General features: G+C 35.1%; 1 long non-coding RNA gene across 1 annotated transcript in view; it reads left to right on the top strand.

The window, feature by feature from the left end:
• Positions 1-19,479, top strand: part of LOC149080628 (uncharacterized) — a 29,693-nt gene extending 10,214 nt beyond the window's left edge. The window contains exons 2-3 of the long non-coding RNA XR_016193611.1: positions 15,746-16,051; positions 19,116-19,479. This is a non-coding gene — a long non-coding RNA (uncharacterized LOC149080628). The remainder of the gene's footprint in view (positions 1-15,745; positions 16,052-19,115) is intronic.
• The last annotated feature ends 1,291 nt before the right edge of the window (positions 19,480-20,770 follow it).

The raw sequence follows: 20,770 nt of genomic DNA, 5'->3' as shown, positions 1-20,770 counted from the left end.
CACTCTCTAAAAACAGCCTCTACCTTCTTTTGCTATAGTGATTCGAACACACATTCTATGACCAAAAATGCCTTTTATATAACCTCTTAAAATTTGTCCCAGGAATTCAAGAACCCTTTATATTATTGGTCAAATGATTTGCAATTTGGATTTTTTACTTGGAACAAAGAACACTGACCGCAATAACTACGAAAATTTTTTGGTATCTTTAGTTGATATATGAATATTGAGTACTTCCCGAGAGTGTCTGAGAATAATGAAAAATTCTGCGTTGGATTCTGAATTTAATATAAAATATGGAAAAAAGATTTATAAAAATGGAAATTCAGATTTGATAATGACAAATTCGTGAAAAAGTAATTAAGAGAAATAAAAACTAAAAATGTTTATGCGGCTCCTTTAATGAAAAAAAATTGTCAATTATAGTTTTCAGTTTGCTTTTCTTTTTATGGTGCTAAAAGAGGAAATTTTCCCCGTGATATTTGGATGAAAATTCGCCGAGATATCAGTGGTTGGAATTCTTCATTTTTGTCATCTTTTACGTGCTTAAATAACTGAAAGGCTTTTAAGATTACTATCATGTATATCAATCACCGATATCTGGGTGAATTTTTATTCGAATTTCATGGGTTAAACTACTTTCAGTACAATAGAGAGATTTGCTTGATTTAATTTAGTTTTGGTTTTTTGGCGCAAGAACCGGTTAATCGCAAACTTTCCCAATTAAAATTTTTTTTATCAGGGCTTTAAAACAAAACCCCGACTGAATATAAATTTGTATACGTGTTCCACACATTTTATGTTACGTAGGTGCCACTATCACAGCTGAATAACTATTTTTCATGTCTTAATTTTAGAAAAAACTGTAGAATTTCCTGACATACATTTTCATAAGCGTTCGAAAATTTGAGACTATGTAGTGGACCTAATGATGTATGTATACGAGAATTTTTCTGAATACGCATTAATCAGATTTTCCCTCGGCATCGAACTGGCGCATACAATTTTTTCAGAGGTAGTTAAGCTAATAAATCAAGTTGTTTTCGTGCAGATTCGATCGAAACGAGACAATCTCAGATGTAATTCTTATTACACAGCCAACATGCAGCATGTTTTCATCGAAAATGACAGGGTGTGAGCGAGCGAATGTGTGTATGTCGATTTGAGCGTAGCACACGGTTTAGTAATGGCACAGCGATTTGAGCGTCATTTGCCGCCCTGGCTGAGCACACTTATTTCCTAGGTGGCACCCACTGATGCCATCATTATAGGTAGACGGAACCGATAACGTGTAGAATTCAATCCTCGCTCAAAATAAGTACCATCCTGCCCCGCTGAAGCTATTAATCATAATAGCTGACCGCAAGTAATATAGATGTGCCGCAAAATCTATTGCTCTCTAATAACAGACGTCGTACTGCCGTTGAATTACAATGAGGTTCGGCAATAAACCAGGTGTAAAACATAATTTATTACGGCAGTTAAAAATAATGACCATGCGGATCAAGGCTACCCTCGCCAGCATTTTCCTTCCTCTATTCTTCTTTCAATGCTACGTTATTTTTATTTGTATGTATCATTAAATCGGAGATACCATCAATGTTTTTGAAGCGTTTCGTTTGTTACTTCATGTCAAGAAAAAAAAAGGGGGGGGGGTTGCGCATAAAATTACTTAGCGCGTGTTCTTTTTCTTTTATGCCTCGAGCGACGATTGATTCTGATGAAAAATGGCTGCCTTTTATTTTGCACACAGAAAGATACCAATCACTAAATTCAAGTTCGTATACTTCGATAAATGTCATTGATATATAAGACGGTTAATATTGTTTCGTGCAGTAGTGGGGGGATATGCCGATATAATTGACTGATTCTACGATACTTTCAACGATTTCAGCTAAGTCAATTTTTCATGAGCATGGTGAAAAATCACCTTTTATTATACTCTGATACTTTATTATTCACCTAAATACTACCATGGTGATTTTGCTGCCAAATCATAGAACGATTATGCTAATTACAAGTTATTTATGTTTCGAGGATATGCGTTTTATTAGAGATGTACTATAAAACATTTTAAATACTGTAATTACGTAAAGTGTCGAGAGAATACTTGCGGGAAAAACCCTTAACGATTAAATTTGAAAACGGAATTTTTTCCATGCGTATGAATATTTCTTCAGCAAAACAACATTGGTATAGTCATTTTGATTGTTCAGATCGGAACATAAGGATCATTGTGATAAGAATTGCTTTATAAATGTTTCGTCGAATCCAAATGTCGGAATTATCAATGCGGATTCATTCGCGTTTCAACAATTGCACCAAAAATCTTTCAAAATGATTTAACGCGTGATATTCGAACAAACGCTAAATCTTATTTTAGCGTGAAATATTACTCACGCAAAAGGGGGATGATAGATAATAAGGTTATTATTCAGAAATCAATCTGGTTGATAATCAGAATGCAGTTTCGAGACGTGCCCTATACATCAGCAAACCCGGATGCGAGGTACCAGGCTGATTTATCACTCGACTATTTTCATAATTTGACAGTTTTATTCACCGAACGAGTTCCCCCACGGAGATCACACAACTCTGCATACATCAGTTATGGCGGCGATTTCGATAACGTATATATTATATAAGCTTTCTTCTTTTATCCAACAGAAAAATGTATATTTCGTTTCCGTTTTATTTCTATGAGCACGTGATGGTTTTTACATATTTCTTTTGTGTCCGGAGACATAAAAAATATTAGTAATAATAGTCACACAGGCCATTTCTAGTGATACAATTATACATTCGTCGTTGTAATGCTCGATATTGTACACGAAGCAATATTGATTCAAGATGCAGGAGCATGTCATGACATTGCATTATTTTTCAAGAGGGACATAGTGTAAATAATTCTCGTAAATTAGTACCAAATAGTTTATCAGCACTAACGGGAGAAGTAGGCTTCGTGTGTCGCTTATCGGACTGGAGCCGTAAAACTTTTTTTGAAAGAATGTGATTACTCATTATTGGTCTTCCGCGTAGAACCTTTCTCTGGCCATACACGTTTTAGAACGTGTTTTAAAGCTCATTTTCTGAAGCACAGTATGTAATGCGATTTCTGTTCTGTAGGTCTAGAACAAACATCAATCTCTACCCTTCAATTTACATTATCGTTTTTGGGAACAAAATTTGTACAGTTAACAACTCTGGTGATTAGCAGTGCATCCCTTGTCACTGTCACCTTATGTTTGACGAGAAATTGTCCGATTTTCAGGCGGAAATTTTAGCTTCTCGTTTTTTTACAGAGGACATCAGTAATTGAATTGTATACAATGAGTTATCACTGACACCTAACTTCTCAGTAATCCATTTAGTGATCAAAGCGAATTGCTGAAATTACCGCTCGCTGGTTCAACGTTTTCACCATGAAACTTTTTACATTTCACCAGGAATACGGACGAAGTTCCCTTGGTCCAACTGTTCTTGGCCTTCTTTGAAGTATCAATATCACTCAAAAAATAGCCATGTGAAATATACACAATCTCATCTACATAGGCTACTTTTATCTAGGGCTGGTAGAAAGGCTGTAGTCGCACCAGACAGCTGAATATTAGGGGCAGTTAAAACTGGTTTAAATCAGCATTGTGTGAAGACGTTTTGTATTAGTGCTTAACGAAACCTCAAGTTGAAATTCTATCAATATGTGACGTTGAAAATATGAGTTTTATGCTTTATTAACCACCTTCGTCCTGCAAGTGATTATGACAGCAAATTTTGAAAAGATGAAAATTTTTTTTCTCACTGGGCCACAAAATTCTCAAGACCAGCCTTGCTTGCATCAATTTTTCGATGTGAAACACCCCGTTAAGAAACAAATTTGAATGCAAGCCCTCTTTCTGCTCTCCTATAAAAAACGTGACCACGCAAAAGTTTTTGAAAGGATAAAATAACAAATTAATAACACCGATTTTTTTCAAGAAAATTTCATTTCTTTGGATTGTTGAATTTTTAAAAATTTTTATTTGACATCCATTGTTTTTATGGGAATTTTTTTTTTCCACCCGCTCGAATTTGCTTGTTGTGGACTGTGTATTTGAATGAAAACGACATAACAGAAAGTGATTGAGGTCTTGACCACATTCATAACATCCAGCGCCATCTATTTCCAACATACAATACGAAAAAAACCACGCTCACAAAAAATACTGTCTGGCAATTTTTTTCACAGACGGTATAAAACGAAAAATCGAGTTGAGCATATCTGGGGGGACAGAAAATATATCGGATCCAAATCAATTGATGCTCAAATTCCCAGCTTCAAACACGATCTCTTCTGATCTGGAGAAAGAGAGAAAAATATATTTTTAATTTTGCTCATAAACTTTACAACTCTCACTCTCCCAAGGAAGTAGGAAAATTTATGACGGAGGCCTTTGTCATGTCAGATGATTAGTTAGAGGGGGATTCATAATTTTTTAGTATAATGCCCTTACATTGATTTTCCAGTGAATGCTGCATAAATTGTTTGAAATGCATTAGGACAATGATCAGGATTTTAGGTTAGAGCCTCCTATTTCGGGGGGGCATACAATTTTAAAAAGCCGCAAATTTTTTTCGCACTGAGCTACAAAATTCTTAAGACCAGTCTTGCTTGCATCAAGTTTTCGATGCGAAACATTCCCGTTATCAAACAAATTTTGCGCAGTCTCTGCTCTGCTTATATAAAAAAGTGGCGAAGCAAAAGTTTTCAAGGGGATAAAATAACAAATCAATAACCACGATTTTTTTTCCATGAAAATTGCTTTTATTTTGGGTTGTTGAAGTTATAAATTTTTATTTGATATCCATATTTTTAAGGGCATTGTTTTTTTGGGGTTTTTTTTTCAGCCTCGTTGAGCTATGCCTGTTGTGGCTTCTATAGTAGTACGGTAAAGTTCTTTTGCGGAGACCGTCAATTCGTCCGTAAAAGAGGAAGTATTTGAAGGAATTTAAAAAAAAAGGAAATTATTTTGTCGTAAGAGAGGTGTGACCGCATCTGGGGGTTTTACTGTACATGAATTTGAATGAAAACGACGTGACAAAAATTTAGAGGAGGCCTTGATCACAATTCATGTCATTCAGCGTTTTCTATGTTCAACATACAATACAAAAAAAAACCAAAAAAAACACGCTCAATAGAAATTCTGTCCGGAAATTTTTTGTACAGACAGTGTACAAACGGAAAATGGAGTTGAACGCATTCGGGGACACAGAAAATATATCAGATCCATATCATATGGTGCTCAGATTTCCAGCTTCAAGCACGACCTCTTCTTGTCTAGAGAGTAAGAAAAAAAATTTAAATTTAAATTTATTAATATTTAATTTTTTATTTGCTCCCCGTCTGTGTGTGTGTGTGTGTGTGTATGTATTTTTTTCCCAGACAGTAGTGTGTGTGTGTGTGAGTGCGAACATACGTACATATATACATACATATATATATAGCAAGAGAGAAACGGAGAGGTTGGTGTGTTCGGGTGGGTGCCACTTAGAGTGATGGATGGCGTGGCGCGCAGCCCTCTAATCAGGCGCGCCCTGCGAGTGTCAGGTCATTTTTCATGTGGTCCCGTAATTGCCACTTCCTCTTTAATACCCGACTGAACTGAAGGGGCGAAGCTGGGAGAAGGGCGCTTAAATATAGAGTGCAGTCCGCCATTCGTCTTCTTCGCCTTTGGCGGAATGGAAAATAAAAATAATAAGAATATACATAGAAAAAAAAACGAAAATGGTGAGAGAGAGGAAAAGAGAGGGCTTTTATGTAGCTGTTTTATTATAAGGCTGCCTTCATTTTCTTTCTTTTCTTTTTAATATTTTTACTTGGATGGGTGGGAGAAATATGTTCGTGAGTGGCAGCTTTCGGTTTTTGGACTACGTGAGAAGAGCCACCCCACAGTCACGTCAACAGCAACCACTGATTGAGACAAGCGGATGATTTCCAACACTACGTACTACTACTACTACTACCTCCAGTAGTAGTAGTGGGATCGTTGCTGCGGATTGGGGTGGCTTTTCCATTGCAATAATGAATGTTTCGGCAATTAGCGCGCTTTTCGTTGTGACATATATCCAGATTAGAGGTTTTATGCTATGCACCGCTTCTAATTTATTATACCCGCGTTTTTATTTTTATTTTCGTTATCTGTTAATCAGATGAAAAATGCGTTGCACTGTTAAGGCTGGGCTCGAGATTTGTGCTTTTTCTTGTTTTATTTTTTTTTTAATCGGAAATTTCCAAAAATCCAAATACGATGTCCGGGCTCAAGGTATCTAAAATATTGTAATATTAATTAAAATAAATAAACTGGCTTATACTGAGAGAACTGCAATGTTTAATTCCTCCAATGGGCGCGGTAGTCCAGGTGGATAAGATACTCGCCAAATGATGTTTAGAGGTGTCGCGAGTTTGATACCCGGTTCATCCTTATCAGAAACTTTCCTGACGCGGGGGTACAACAGAAACGGCGACAACATGATCACAGAAAAAGATTGCTACCGCAGGGAGTCCCACATCGAGGGTCGATGGGTTAGCGCACCACCCTCTCGGTGAGTATAAAAGGATGCCGTTCGGAATCGGCAATAAATTGTAGGTCCGGTGTAATTAGCCCTCATGTGCAGAAAATGACCGTGTTGCTCCCCAGAATAGTTTATTCGACATTTTCACTTATATAAGAACCACTTAAAAGCATAGATAGACACAAAAATCAATATCTCCAGCTCCAGTTCACCGCGAAGCACACTTTGAGAAACACTGTCATAGAGAGAGAGCGCTAACTTTCTCAGTGAAAAGTAAACAATTTTAGGTATCGTGATCGTTGTAATCAATAAAATTTCCATTTTATTTTGTTGTCTGATTTATTTACAGTGATCCATCATCAGTTTTCAATATACAAACTACACTAACGGTGTTAAAAAGGAATTGAATTTTTCTCCGCATAATCGAATGCCCCGCTTAATGGGATATTGTGCGCTGAAACCGTTGATACCCATTTAAGCGGGGCAAATAATTCAAGTGCCAGCAAGAGGAAAATTCAGAAATGGGTTGTTGCTCATACATTCGGCATTTTATAGGACTCTGATTTGCATATTTCCAGTCATTCGCTTTCGTGCAGCGTCTCTATCGACAAAAATTCAAACTAATATTTTTAATACCAAAAGAGAGAGAGAAATTCTTTTTCGTGAGAATAACTTTTTAACTTATGTTATAATAACCACATTCTCTAATACACCGATTCTTTTGATATTAAAGAATTTTTAAACTATTTACGAATTTATGGAACACCCTGTATTTTTATTGTAAAACATTTTACAGCTTTACATGACATATACAAAAACTCGATGCTAGGGAACAATCTTATAATAAGCTTTATTGTCCGACGATTCAATTTTTTTTAAATTTCGAATACTCTTCTATTTACTAACAGAATGAAATATCCTTTTTTTTGTAACGGATAAAATTCGCCGTATTTAAACGATTTTTTTTCTCTTTCCAAACATTAATGACAAAAAGTAAAAAATAAAATATGCAGTATTCGTGTAAAATGCAGACGAACCGACACACATTATCCACAGTTATTTCAAACGGTTGAGCTACAAAGCCATAAAATATTTACGCGATTCATTTATAACATATTAACTGTGTGATTGGTTGAAAATTTAAAAAGAAATGACGTGAAAAAAAAACAAAAAAAAACTTATCGTTAAGTAAAGAATGACACGATATCCACATAAAATGAAACGACTATATCCAGGTGAAAAAAAGAAATAAAAAATCGCACACATATACATAAAAAGAGAAAATAAACATGTGCGTAGGTCTTCTTTTGACGTTAGGATATAAGAAAGGCCCCAGCAGAAATAGCCCTGACTGTCAAGATGCGAAAAATTGCATCATCTCTTATTTTCGAAATTAAAATGACAGCTGTGAGGCAAAAATGTGTCGGCCGGGTTTAAATTAGCCAAAAAAAAAAGAATAAAAAATAAGACGGGAGGGAGAATGATGTCTCCAAGTGCTTCTCTGAAATTGCTTTGTGATAGCTACTTAAATATGTGAGACGAGTAATTTCCCGGAATTAGTGTTGTCAGAATCTTTCGAAAGGAATTTACGAATTCGAACATTATTTGCTCCCTTCAAATGCAAGGCAAGTTCAACACAAAAGAAATGTTCTCTTTTTTTTTTTAATTCGTGTCATTTTTTTCTTCTTCATTATTTTTCCTGTCTCATTCCAAAGACATCGCAAGATGCGGAGAAAAAAAATAAGAAAATGATGAGGGAAAACAAAGAACATTGAGAGGAAAAACACGTAAATCCGATTTCTTTATGTAAATGCCTCCCATTCTATCCTCTTCTTTGTTTCTCTTTCTTGAGATCTGTTCATTTATTTTTTTTATCAGTTTTGTTTCTGTTCGCCTGCGTGATATATTATACAGTTAGTTATACACAAAAGACGTAAAAGTCATCCGCGCACAAATAGATCATTGTTCTAAACTGATAGTATGCATGCATCATAGCCAAACTGGTTGAAAAAAAAGAAGAAAAGAAAGAAAAATTGCAAAACACATGAATTATAGATGCGATCAAAAAATTTTGGTGTTCATTAATCGTTCGATGATTGTTCTCGAGGAAACATTTGATTGAACTGACGATCATTTTTTAAAGGCCGGAACGCTACACTGACGTGACGTGATTTCACGTCGTGTCGGAGACGTTGTGAATTCTGATCCACATGGATAATTTGTGACGTGGGAATTCCACGTCACATAATTTCCACGAATCAGAACTCACAATGTCTGTTAAGCCCGATACATCGAACTATGCCGGTTGTCGGTAATTTTATACTCCAATTGTAGCGAGCGTTTTTCTGTGACGGTCCTATAGAAAAAAAACGAAAAGAGTCGTTAATAGGAAAGGGGACGAGCAGTAGGCTCTAACTTTAAAAATTAAAGTTAGTACTATAGGAAAGTACGAGTGTGTGTTACATTTTGTGTGTGATTGAATCTGATTAGTGCAGTAGTAGCATTTTAGGTTACATTTACATATATATATATATATATATATATAAAAAACTGAGCTTTTGAACAACGTCTCTGTCGTGTAAGATGAGTTGATTACCAAAATAATGTTGAGAGGTGGTATTTATTTTCATTTTCTCGCGATGATCAATCAATGAAATATTATTTCTAAATAGGTCTTATATGTTACCTCGTGGGCTTCTTTACCCACGGAAATTTTTATTTATCCTGTCAGTTAAAAAATAAATGGTCACTGGTGGGCAACAGAATTTTTGTATCGTTTATTCACTTCCACGACACTATACAGAGTTTTAGAAGTCACTTAAATCGTATCTCAACTCTTAATAGAATAAGCAATTTCCAAGTAATATAGTGATTCTAAATTCATAGGACAGACTTTAAGAGGTGATATAAGACTCCTAACCAAGCATTTTTCTATCACAGAATGTGCAGGCGAATGCCAATAGCAAAGACGGTAGAGGGTGTTTTTAGAGAGCGCTCAACAGCACTTCAACAAAAGCAAATATAATATTTTTCCGACGGGTTTTCTGCGATACGTGCTATCAACCATTCGAGGGTGCATATCCAACTTCGGATTGGATTGAGTTTGTTTTTTATTGGTGATAAAAAACATAAAATCCCAGCATATCAAACAATGATCAAGTGATAATGACTTGTGGGTGGTAGAATTTGCGTTGCCAAATTGCTCCATGAGAAGGCCTACCACATTACAATACCCTGCACTTTCGAATGGTTGATCCGTCAGAAAAATATATGTGCTGTTGTGCACTCTCTAAAAACACCCTCTACCGCCTTTTCTATTGCGATTCGACCTCACATTCTATGACCAAAAATGCTTGTTTAGAAGTCTTATATCACCTCTTATGAATTTAGAATAGCCATGTACAGTATACGTATATATAGGCCGGCCTACAGATAATTCCTTTTTGAATAGTTTTGCATTCACCTTGTTCTTCATCATGAAAAAGAACTGCTTGGAATAGTAATAATGAATGAATACTAAAAACAAGTAAAGTTAAATTCACTTATAGAAATCTTTCCTGGTTATTCACTATTTTCCAAGATGACCCTTGAATGGCCATTTTCTACCCCCCCAGCCCACCAGTTTACATTTCTTATTAAATTGCGTGTTTTGAAATTATAGCTAACAGAATATTTATATCTTTGATTGAGAATTAATTTGATCAAGTGATAAAAGTAATTGAGTTACTAGACTTGAGACAAACTGTTTTTTAGGAAATTTAATGCAAATATATTTAAAAGTCCATTGGTGTATAACCCAAGTCACTCCGTCCCATCCCTAGGGATATGCGGTTCATCTTTAAACCAGCCGTCGCGAGTGCAATCCAGTCCAGCACGAAAAAAATTGGGCTGAAGCAACTCGCTTAGTAATTTTAACTCAAAATAAAATAACTAATAATTAAAATTAAAATTTATCTCAATTTAACTACCCCTGTCCAGGGTTCCCACTCATTCCCGTGACTGGAACAATTATCAATTTATTAGTTAAATAAAATACAATTTATTCTTAAAATATACTTTAGTCCATTATTTACATATCCACATTAAATACACATTTCAACAATATAGTGGGTAATATATAACAATATAATATATAACATCATAAATATATAACAATTACATTTCTTTCCCACAGGAATTATTACACTTTAATAATTCGTTCCTTCTCTAAGTTTTTCAATTTCTCTCTGTGATATAGTTTACAATTCACCGCGGTACTGAAGTGCGTAATGTCCCATTTAGTATTTTTCGTTTTATTAAACTCCCCGCAGATAAAAAATAGGTGTATAAAGATATCACGATTCTGGTTATTTTTTCTGAACGTTATTAAGTGAGTAAATGAATGTTACGTCATAGTCTGGCAATAACAATTCTCGCCAAAGTAACATAATATTTTTTTCATATCTCATCGGAAACGTCGACCAAATTTATGAGCATCTTTCACCAGAATCGCTCCAGCACAATCATCTTTATCAAGTGAATATAAAAGGAGCTTCCTAACGGAAATGTATGCGAAGAGATCGGTGTTATCGAGACAGTATGATGGCTGATGGCCCTGGTGGTTGCATCTATTCTTTGACCCGCCAGTTAGTTAGCTGTTGAGAGCTCATCTTGTTATGAGTCAATTAAACGATCAACAACGAGTAATAAATTTTTCGTGTTTCTTTCCCCTTAATCTATTTTCATCTGATATATTTGAAAATAATGCTCACGCTGTGTGAAGGTCCACTAAACTGATAAAATATGGCGTATCCATCGAGAATATTTCGCAAATATTTACAACATGCGTTCATCGATTCAATCAGTTTAATGTGACCATTGACAGGTCTTTCGGACACTGATGAAATAAATCATCTTACGTCATTTCGTCTAGAGAGATTAGATTTCCTTTAAAAAAAGTACCCACGGGAACTAGACTGATTAAAAACTCTCCTGACTGGACCTTTGAATCTAATAACAATGAATTATTACTTCCTCGATCGACTTGATATGAGAAATTTCTAGTTTGGTCAACATTTCTTAGACAAAATAAATGACGTTTTGAATCTTGAGTGACAGTCGATTTATGACCTCCCTATCATCATCCCTCCTCTCTCTCTCTCTCTCATACACACTCACACGCAAAACAAACTCATAACAGAGGATAAATTACGCTAACTGGAGATCTCGCTTAGGTTAGCTAACGAAATTTAACTCCCGATTGCTCAGCGTAAGTTGGCTAAAATTTGGTAATCCACCAAGTGGGATCCCTGGTCAACGTGATAGTGGTCCGATTTATCCTTCAAAATGACACTTATTGGCTGTCGAAACGTGTTAGAAATTTCGTGTTTTTTTCCTTTTATTTTGTCTCACTCGTTGGTTATTTTAGTGATTCCATAAAACATCGAAAAATGATGGAACTATATAGGGTGAATCCGACCTATTTTGCCAAACGAAAGGGGGTGATAGACAAGCCCAAGTGGATCATGAACCACCCCACCAACCCTGTCCTATCTCAAACCGTTTTGAGTAGGACCGGTAGATATATAATCGCTGCAAATGCTTCCTCTTGCAGTTTGGAGTTTTTTTTTCATACCTTGGTATTCATCCTTTCAGTCAAAATGGATGCAGGAAAAAAAAATTGAATTTAGGAGAACAAGCATCAATGCAGGTAAAACTTTGATTAGAGGAGCAATCGCTTTCCCTGCTCCCCCCCCCCTCCCCGCTACCCCATTACCTGTACCCATTCTCTAAAGAAGAACACCCTTACGGCAAGTTTGACAAACGAATGCATGAAAAAATCAAGGTGATTTCATTTCAATCCTTGAATGCAATTTGTACAAAGTGTTTCATTGGAATGTTGATCAAGTGCTCGTGAGCACGAAATTGAACACGAGTACTTTTGGTACTTCAGGAAGCACCGTGGACAACAGATTGAAGATGCCTGCCCTACACTCATTCTAAGTGGTTCGAACCACTCCAACATGACAGTGCCTCATCACACAAATATAGAGTCCAAATATGGCCCAAAAATTAAGAACTGAAAGCTTGCACAAGAAGGCTCGAAGCTTTCCGTTACCATTCATCAATAAAACACGATTATTCACAGTTTTTACATTAAAAAAATGTCTTGAAAATGTAATTCAGAAAAAATACTACTTCCCTTGTACAAGTCGAACACGTAATGTGTTAAAAAGCAATCCGAATGTCCATTATGCAAAACTAAAGTGCAAATATTGTTATAAAACACCACAGATAAAAGTTCTGTTCGCCAAAAATGTATCTTTTGGTACCAAGTGGGGTGACGTAGGTTTCTCTAATGAGAAAAAGTTCAATTTAGATGGACTTGATGGTTTTTAAACATTACTGGGATGACCTTCGCCGTCACAGAGCCACATTTTCGAAACACCAAATCGGAAGTGGATCAGTGATGGTTTGGGGAGGTTTTGCACCCAAGGAAAAACTCCAATCGCGTTTATAAGCTATAAAATGAGACGTATCAAGCCATTTTGGCAGAAAATCTACTACCCAGGCACCTCTTATAACTTCTAAACAGTATTTCTTTCAATAGAACATGTTTCAAAGTCTACAGTCGTCGTTTGAAGTCATTTCGGTAGAACACGTTGACTGGCCAGCCAAAAGTCCTGATCTGAATCCTTTAGAGAACTTATGGGGCATTTTGGCCTAAGAAATGTATAAAAATGGTACGCAGTACGGAAAATAAACTTGACCTTCTGGTAGGTCCTGTCCCCAGCAAATTATTTATGACTTATCTTGATGATTTTATGATTTTCTGGGATATTAAAATGATTTTGTGTGCATAAAAAAAATTCTAGCATCCTTATACTTTCTTCCAGGTTTTGACCTTGACTATAAATTCAACAATTTTTTTCTGAGACAGTGTAACACTCATCAATTTGTTTTCACTGGAAAATGTTTAGTTCTACTTATAATTATCACTCTAAAATTTTCATGCATACATCAACAGGTTTTCGAAATATGGTAATTTTTCTGTTGTCCTTAAACGTTTTCCCACCACTTTATGTTCCACGGTAAAAAAGCGGTGAAATGCTTAGTTTGAGTTTTGCATTCATCTTTGTCGTAGAACAGTGTATCTGGTAACCATCAAAGGTTCTGTGCGAACCAAAACAATGGAAACCTCTAGTCTTACAGAAAGCATCCACAGGCTCAAGTAGTCCGTGCACCGTCGTACCCAGTGACACAGAAGAATAATTAAACCTACATAATGATGATAAAATATCAAATGTAATTATAGTGAATGTGACGGTGTGAAGAATAAATAAATGTGAAATGAATAAAACAGAGAGGAATCAAGTCTAAATGATAGTTTTTATTGAACGAATACTTCCGTAATGAGCAGGCAATAAAGACAGACAGACACTCCTTCCTTGTTGACCTACCTTCCTATGGAGGATATCCAATAAGGTGACCTCTCGCAATCAGCCAAGAATTGGGTAAACTGACCCTGAGTGGACCGAGAAAAGTAAATATCCGACATCAGCATTCCATAGAACCCTCAGCTTTACTTTAATGTAAGGGTTGTTTTATCGTTTCTCATCTAAAAGAGGGAAAAAAGGTATTGTACGCCACCAAACACTGGAATGCCGCCAAGCTGAAGAATTTTTACAAACTTGTGTAAGGCTGGGGTTACACTATAAAAGTTTTGTAAAAGATCGTTTATCAAACTTTTATAGTGTAATCTCGGCCTTATGTGTATATATGTTTAAGTTCATGGCAGTTAATTAATTTATTTGTTGGAGTAGACGCGCGTTATAACGAATCTGTGTTATTGCAACCGTTTCATCATAATGACCGACATGGCAAGTTCCAAATGTCTTCCTAGTCATCCCATGCTATTTTTCATTCAATATAATGCTCCACAAAGACCATTCAATCTGATTCAACATCCTAATTAAGCTCTGTCCTAGCTCTTAAATTAACAAAATTAGTGTTTTTCGTTTTCCAAATTTGTGTTTGACCTTGACTTTTGATATTGAGGAATTTGGTACATATGCGTGTATGCAATTAATTATTTCAATTTTATTATTATTTTCTAACCTGAATTATTATTATATCCTATTCTAACATATCTATTATAATTATTTAACATACCTATTATATCCTGAATTATTTTCTAACCTGTACTCTGCCATTGCAACTGATTAGATTAAATGAAAGTGAATAATACAATTTTTTGTTCCGTCCAAATATGGAATTCTGACAAGTTAATTTTTTCGAACCCTCGATAAAGTGACCTCGCAATATGACTGCCGTGCGTTTTTGTGATAGGGGTGGGGTGTGAGGAGGGAGACCCACCACCAATGGGGATCGTTATTACTAACGTCGACTCAATTTGAAAAAAAATATGTAAAGTGAGTTGCTTGTATAAAATGTTTTAATAATTTTCAAAAAATAATAATAACCTATGCAATAGGGAATTTTTTTTGAGGAAACAATTTTTTTCAACAAGTTAGTAACACATTGCATATCCTTCTATGTGTGCATCAGTGATTCTTAATGTTGGTAATGGTTTCGCAGTCTTAAGAAATTCCATGTAACCCTCTATGGCCCGGTGTATATTTGAATATAGTGTACATGGCAAATACATGGAGAAAAAAACCCATTGTTTATTTTCTCAGTATTTATGGTGTTTTAGAAAGTACATCTCATAGTGTCATTCAAGTTCAACATACGGCTATATAAGTAAGCCTACTACAACACCATTTTTTATCTAGAAATACTAGTTGATTCCCGTCCTTTTTTTTGAGAGCTGTAGAAATTTTACGTGTTCAGAGATATTTATCAAATTGTACCAAAAATTGAGAGAATTGGAAATAAAACTCAAAGTAACAACTACTGAACTTTACTAAGCAAGATTTTATCTGTTTGTACATCAGAGTAAAATAAAAGTTAACTAAATTCCAACCCTTAATTGTCCATCGAAAGTAATTCAAAATCCCCTCTAATTAACTAAATGGTTGTGTTGATGTGTTGTTTCAATTAAAAATATACTAACAGCACTAATTTACGTCCGTTTTTGTAAAAAATATAAATTAAAATTCATTTTCATGAGGGAGGACCATAGAGGGTTAAATGTCAGAATCAGTTTGAGTTTACGAAGTTTATAGTTGGTGAAAAGCTTATTCTTCTCTTTCAGGAACGTTGGGAACATCGCCAATAATAAGAGAAATCGCCATTGGGGTCTAAGAACAAATGGATCTCATAACAATCCCAGGTACAATAGCAATGATGAGGATAGAGTACCAATTGCTTCTAGACGAGTGTACTTACTCTTCCATCCAATACGGGTCCCCTATCAACTTCCGGAGGGTGGAGTCGTTCAACTCTGGCAGTCCACCACCATTCCAAACAGGGGGACCCAACTAAGAATGGGAACTCCTTCAATATTTGCCCTCTTTCAACTTTCGATGTTTATTCGTTGCTCTATCTCATGCAGCACAGAGTAAGTTACTTGCAATTTAGCACCTGAATCTCGTGAAGTGAATGAGAAATTCATTTCCACTCTCTTGAGTACAAAGAATTGCTTCATTCTCTCTCTATTCTTTCTACCCGTGAAGTGGAAGCAACCTTCCTAATTTTCTACTTCTTTCAACATTTTCTACCATAAGCTGAATTTTATTGCAAGAACAAAATAAAAAAAAACATTGAACGTATCATCATTCCGTGTGATTCATTTTAATTATTGTTGGTATGGCAAACATATGAGTGTAAGATATGAGTGATCACACAAAAGGGTCATGAACATTTTTTTTAATCTTTCACTTAAATCGTATATCGAAAAATTTATTTGTTTATTTTACTTATAACAATCATTCTCTGTTTTTCAAATTTCTATTTTTACCTAAAAGGAAAATTTCTCATTAGAACAAATTTCGGAAAAGAAAATAAATTTCTGTGAAGAAAAGAAAAACTGTGCTTTCTACAGAGAAGTTTTAAATTTTTAAATTTGTTTATTTCTGTTAAAAAGTAAAAATCCAATCTCTCTCTCTCTCTCTCACACACACACAAATAATCATAATAATACAGTACATTCAAATATAATAAAATTAAATTAAACAACACAAATTGATTTTAAACCAAATAAAAACAAAAGCAGCGGAAGGGGAAAAAAATCAAAAACAAGAAAGAATACATTTTTCAAAACATCATTCGAAACAATGGCCTCTAAATGCTATTGCACATTTCAAACAATTTCAATTTTCAATTTCAATTTCAATTTCAATTTATTTTATTAAATAACAGTTACATTCGCAAAAATAACACTACCCAAGAGGCAAATGGCTGCCAATACTGGGGTTATGATCATGAAAAAAAAAAAAATTAAAAACTGATACAACGTTTCATGGGAAAAAATATATATATATATACATAAATTCAAACACAAAAATAATCATAAATACAAAATCAAGTTATTCAGGATAACTTAATTTTTTTTTCAAAATATGTGTTTTAAAAAAGAATGTAAATAGATATTGATATCTGATGCTGTAATTAGGTACGTGAAAAGTGATTTCACTCAATAATGGACTGAAATCGTTATTGTTATACAAACCTTTTTTGAAAAATTTAAAAATCAAAAAACGCCGCCTGGCAGTCGAGTGGTTAGGGAGCTAACTAGCCTCTCAGTGTGCAAGTCTGGGTTCGGGCATGGATATCTACTAACAGCAACAAATTCCCTGGACCGATCATGCTGATCCCTTGGGAATACGTGAGGATTACGTTATTTGAAAAAAAATGCGTGGAAAAATCGCACGTTGGACGAGTAACGGATGAAGAAATATGCTCATTAAAATCGTGTTTCAAAAGTATATATCTTACAGCCAAAGCCCGAAATACGGCCGATTCTCGACGGGGCCGCCCACATTGCGAACTGGCCAAGAGTTTTGGCCGAAATCCGAATTGCAAAAAATGATTCACACTTTGGCTGGCCATTTCGCGAAGTGTCCGGAGATTCGTGGTGGAAGCTCGATGTGCTGATGTAAGATAGCCCGGAAAAGCCAAATCAATTTTTTTAATCGCCATACATTTCTATATATAGCGGCTATATTGGATTAGCTCCCTGTGATAAGAGAAAAAAAAGTGAATTTTGAGAGAAAAACTCTATATATAAAAACAATTATATAAACATATACTTTTTTCTACAAAATTTTGGAGAAAAAATGATTATCGCATCGTGACTGCGATTTGATGGGTTGCCGTAACTAACGTGGACATAATTATCACGAAAAAATACGCCAACTTGACGATGATCGTGAATCGTGTGTTTTGTTATCAGACTTTGACCAGGCATCACCGGCCATTTCGCGAACTGGCCGGGTTAATATTTAACAAAATTGGCCAATTCGCGAAGTGGCCGGCCCCGTCATGAATTGGCTAATTTCGGTCTTTAGTAGTAACATCTATATATTTTTAAAAAATTTACTTTACATTTTTTCAACTACATCAATAATAGTTTTATATAGTTCGAATTCCAAACAACACACCCATGCTCAAATGGTAATAGGCTTCCAACCACTGAGCCGGGGTGGTGGTTGGTCTGCCAAACGCCAAACAGTCATAATCAAAAAGATCTGGCATGAATATTAAAAATCAAAATAATACTACTACTATCTGCGAAATCTCTTGTCACGTGGAAATGGTAATATAAAAAATATTGAGAGAATTTCATCTGCTGTGAAAAAACTAAAAATAGAAGAATATGTATGTACTGTATATGAAAAATTCGTGGCGCGTTGAGGTCAATGAATGCAGTCTATTTACGTTCATACAGATACATTTCCAAATTTACTGCAACTAAACCGGAATTTCGAGTGATTTCCTCCAATACTTAATCTTGACGAAACTTCTAAAGCGAAACGTTTGGAACCGTAGTTAGCCTTTCAACCCAACATCAGTTTGAGAGAGGCACAATCTGCCCTTAATCCATGCTTGGGATCAGAGTACAAAAACCGAAACACCTTCTTTTTTATGGGTACGCGGTCACACAATAGCACGTCAAGATGTACAAGCGTATGGGCTTGTCGTTGAGGCAAAACATGACAATAGATGGATACAACTCCGCTCCTGTGTTTGTGGTGCCACACACCAGATATGAGGCATTTGTGAAGGACTTCCACATAATAGAATCAGCTCTTTCCCCCACGGACCTTCATTCGAAAAAAAAAGTGAATTGTATCTTCACCATAATAAAACGGCAGGGATGTTCACTTGTATTGCCAATCCTAAGCATCTGTTGTTACCGCGCAGCTTTGTGGAAAAAGTAATATAAAAAGTGTATGAACACACGTACACACACACCAAAATATTTCAGTAAAAAAAGCTTATGGTAATGATTGTAAGATGATGTTCACATAGTACTTTTCGGTATAGCAAACACGTTTTGTTGAATACATTGGACAGTATTAAATGAGATTAAAAAATACTGCATATGTAGAAAACGAAAATATATTTTTCTTATTTTATTGCAGATATCACTGCATTGATACATAAAATTTTATTTATTGCAGGAACAAGATTATTTATTGCTGTTGTTGTAGTGCACGTCATGTTTCATAATATGAACATTTAAAGTGTATAAAATTTTTAGCATTTTGTTGAATTATTCATTATTTTTCACTCAAAGTATTTGTAAAATCCATAGCTTAGCGGGTAAATTTATCTGTTTATTGGTCGAAATTTAATTTGTAAGAACAAATTGTACATGCACAAATGTACATGTCATGAAAAACAATAATTTGTATATTTGATTTTACATTGAATATTTACTGTGCAAATGCTATTAATACCTTATAGAATTATGTTGTCTTTTATTCAGTCATTTATCATCAGGCTTTGAAACCAAAGTGTTATTAAACTACTTTCTTGAACAATTAAAGTTCCATCAAAAATAGGTTTCCGTGTTTTTTTTGTGTGTGTGTGTGACGTTTCTTACTGTAGAAACATTAATCATAAAATCATTCTTAAAAATTTTCTTATCTTGTATCTGGCATGAAAAAAACACGATTTATTACGATCTTGATATGATCGATAGCTTGAACAGCAAGTGGTTGAAAAAACAATTAGGAGAAAAAATTAAAACGGAAAAGATTTGTATTCATTATTCGAGTATAACATGTGATATTCGAAAATTGCAGATGATATTATTCAACGATAACGAGAATAATATCATGTACACCTACATGTTATTTGGCTTTACGTTATGTGGCCTTCGATCTTTTTGAAAGTTTAGAGAAACGCCTGTAAACACAAGGATTTTTTTTGCTCTGTCTTAGACGTTATGCGATCCAATAGAGCGATGCTTGTGTTTACCGAAGGCGCACTTGTTAAAAGAAGCCAAGGCTAAAGAGATCTCATAAAAAAATGACTCTATCCCTTAAAAAAAAGCACAGATAGGGGGGTTAAGTCACAAAATTTCTTTTTTGCAGGTAAAACTGGCAAAAATCTGTCAACGGAGGACGTGGAAACTTCAGCTCTCAGCTCACAAACCTGCTTTTATAGCTGCAGTGTTAACTTAACGCTGGGGGTGAACTGTTCTTTAACGGCAAACTTAACGACTGTTTCTTCCGAGAAAATTTGTAAATTCGTGAGGTGATGCCGAGGGCGTGAAAGGTTGAGGCTGATTTTTATGGTGGTCCTAGTGGTGACTACGTGTTTCCAGGTCCACAAGATGTTGAAACAGACAGACATCAGCCAGCAGCCCTATCTTGCGCCTTTTTTATTGTTTCAAACAATCACTTTTTTATACCGTCATTTTAAGGAAAGATTTCTTGGAAACTTGAGTTTAGTCTGTCAGTACTTGAATTCAAGCTCTACTTTCACATTTTCTTCATTACCATTTCCCAGAAAAACCAGAAGAGAAACAAAACATACAAATACTTCTAGGATAGCTCTTTCTCTGACGTATTTGTTAAAAAAAATGGAGATAAATTCGGCGAAATTTTCTTTAAAAGCTTTAATTCGTGTTCTATTTTAAAATTTAAATCAAGAGTGGAGTGCAACTATTATAAAATATGATAAAATTATGAAAAAATTATCATACAGTATTTTACAAGACTAGGTTTGGTGGTCAGCTTAATAAACTTCCAAATTTCTCATTTATATTGGTAGCATGTATTCCTTTAACTCATCCGACACTCTGGAGTTTATGAAAGCATTCAGTGCT

Source organism: Pholcus phalangioides, unplaced genomic scaffold (genome assembly GCF_987345545.1).
Source record: "Pholcus phalangioides strain wild (caught in Gottingen) unplaced genomic scaffold, Ppha-v1.0 ptg000011l_1, whole genome shotgun sequence".
In the NCBI taxonomy this organism is placed as follows: domain Eukaryota; kingdom Metazoa; phylum Arthropoda; class Arachnida; order Araneae; family Pholcidae; genus Pholcus; species Pholcus phalangioides.
This window is presented reverse-complemented; position numbering and strand designations above follow the sequence as displayed.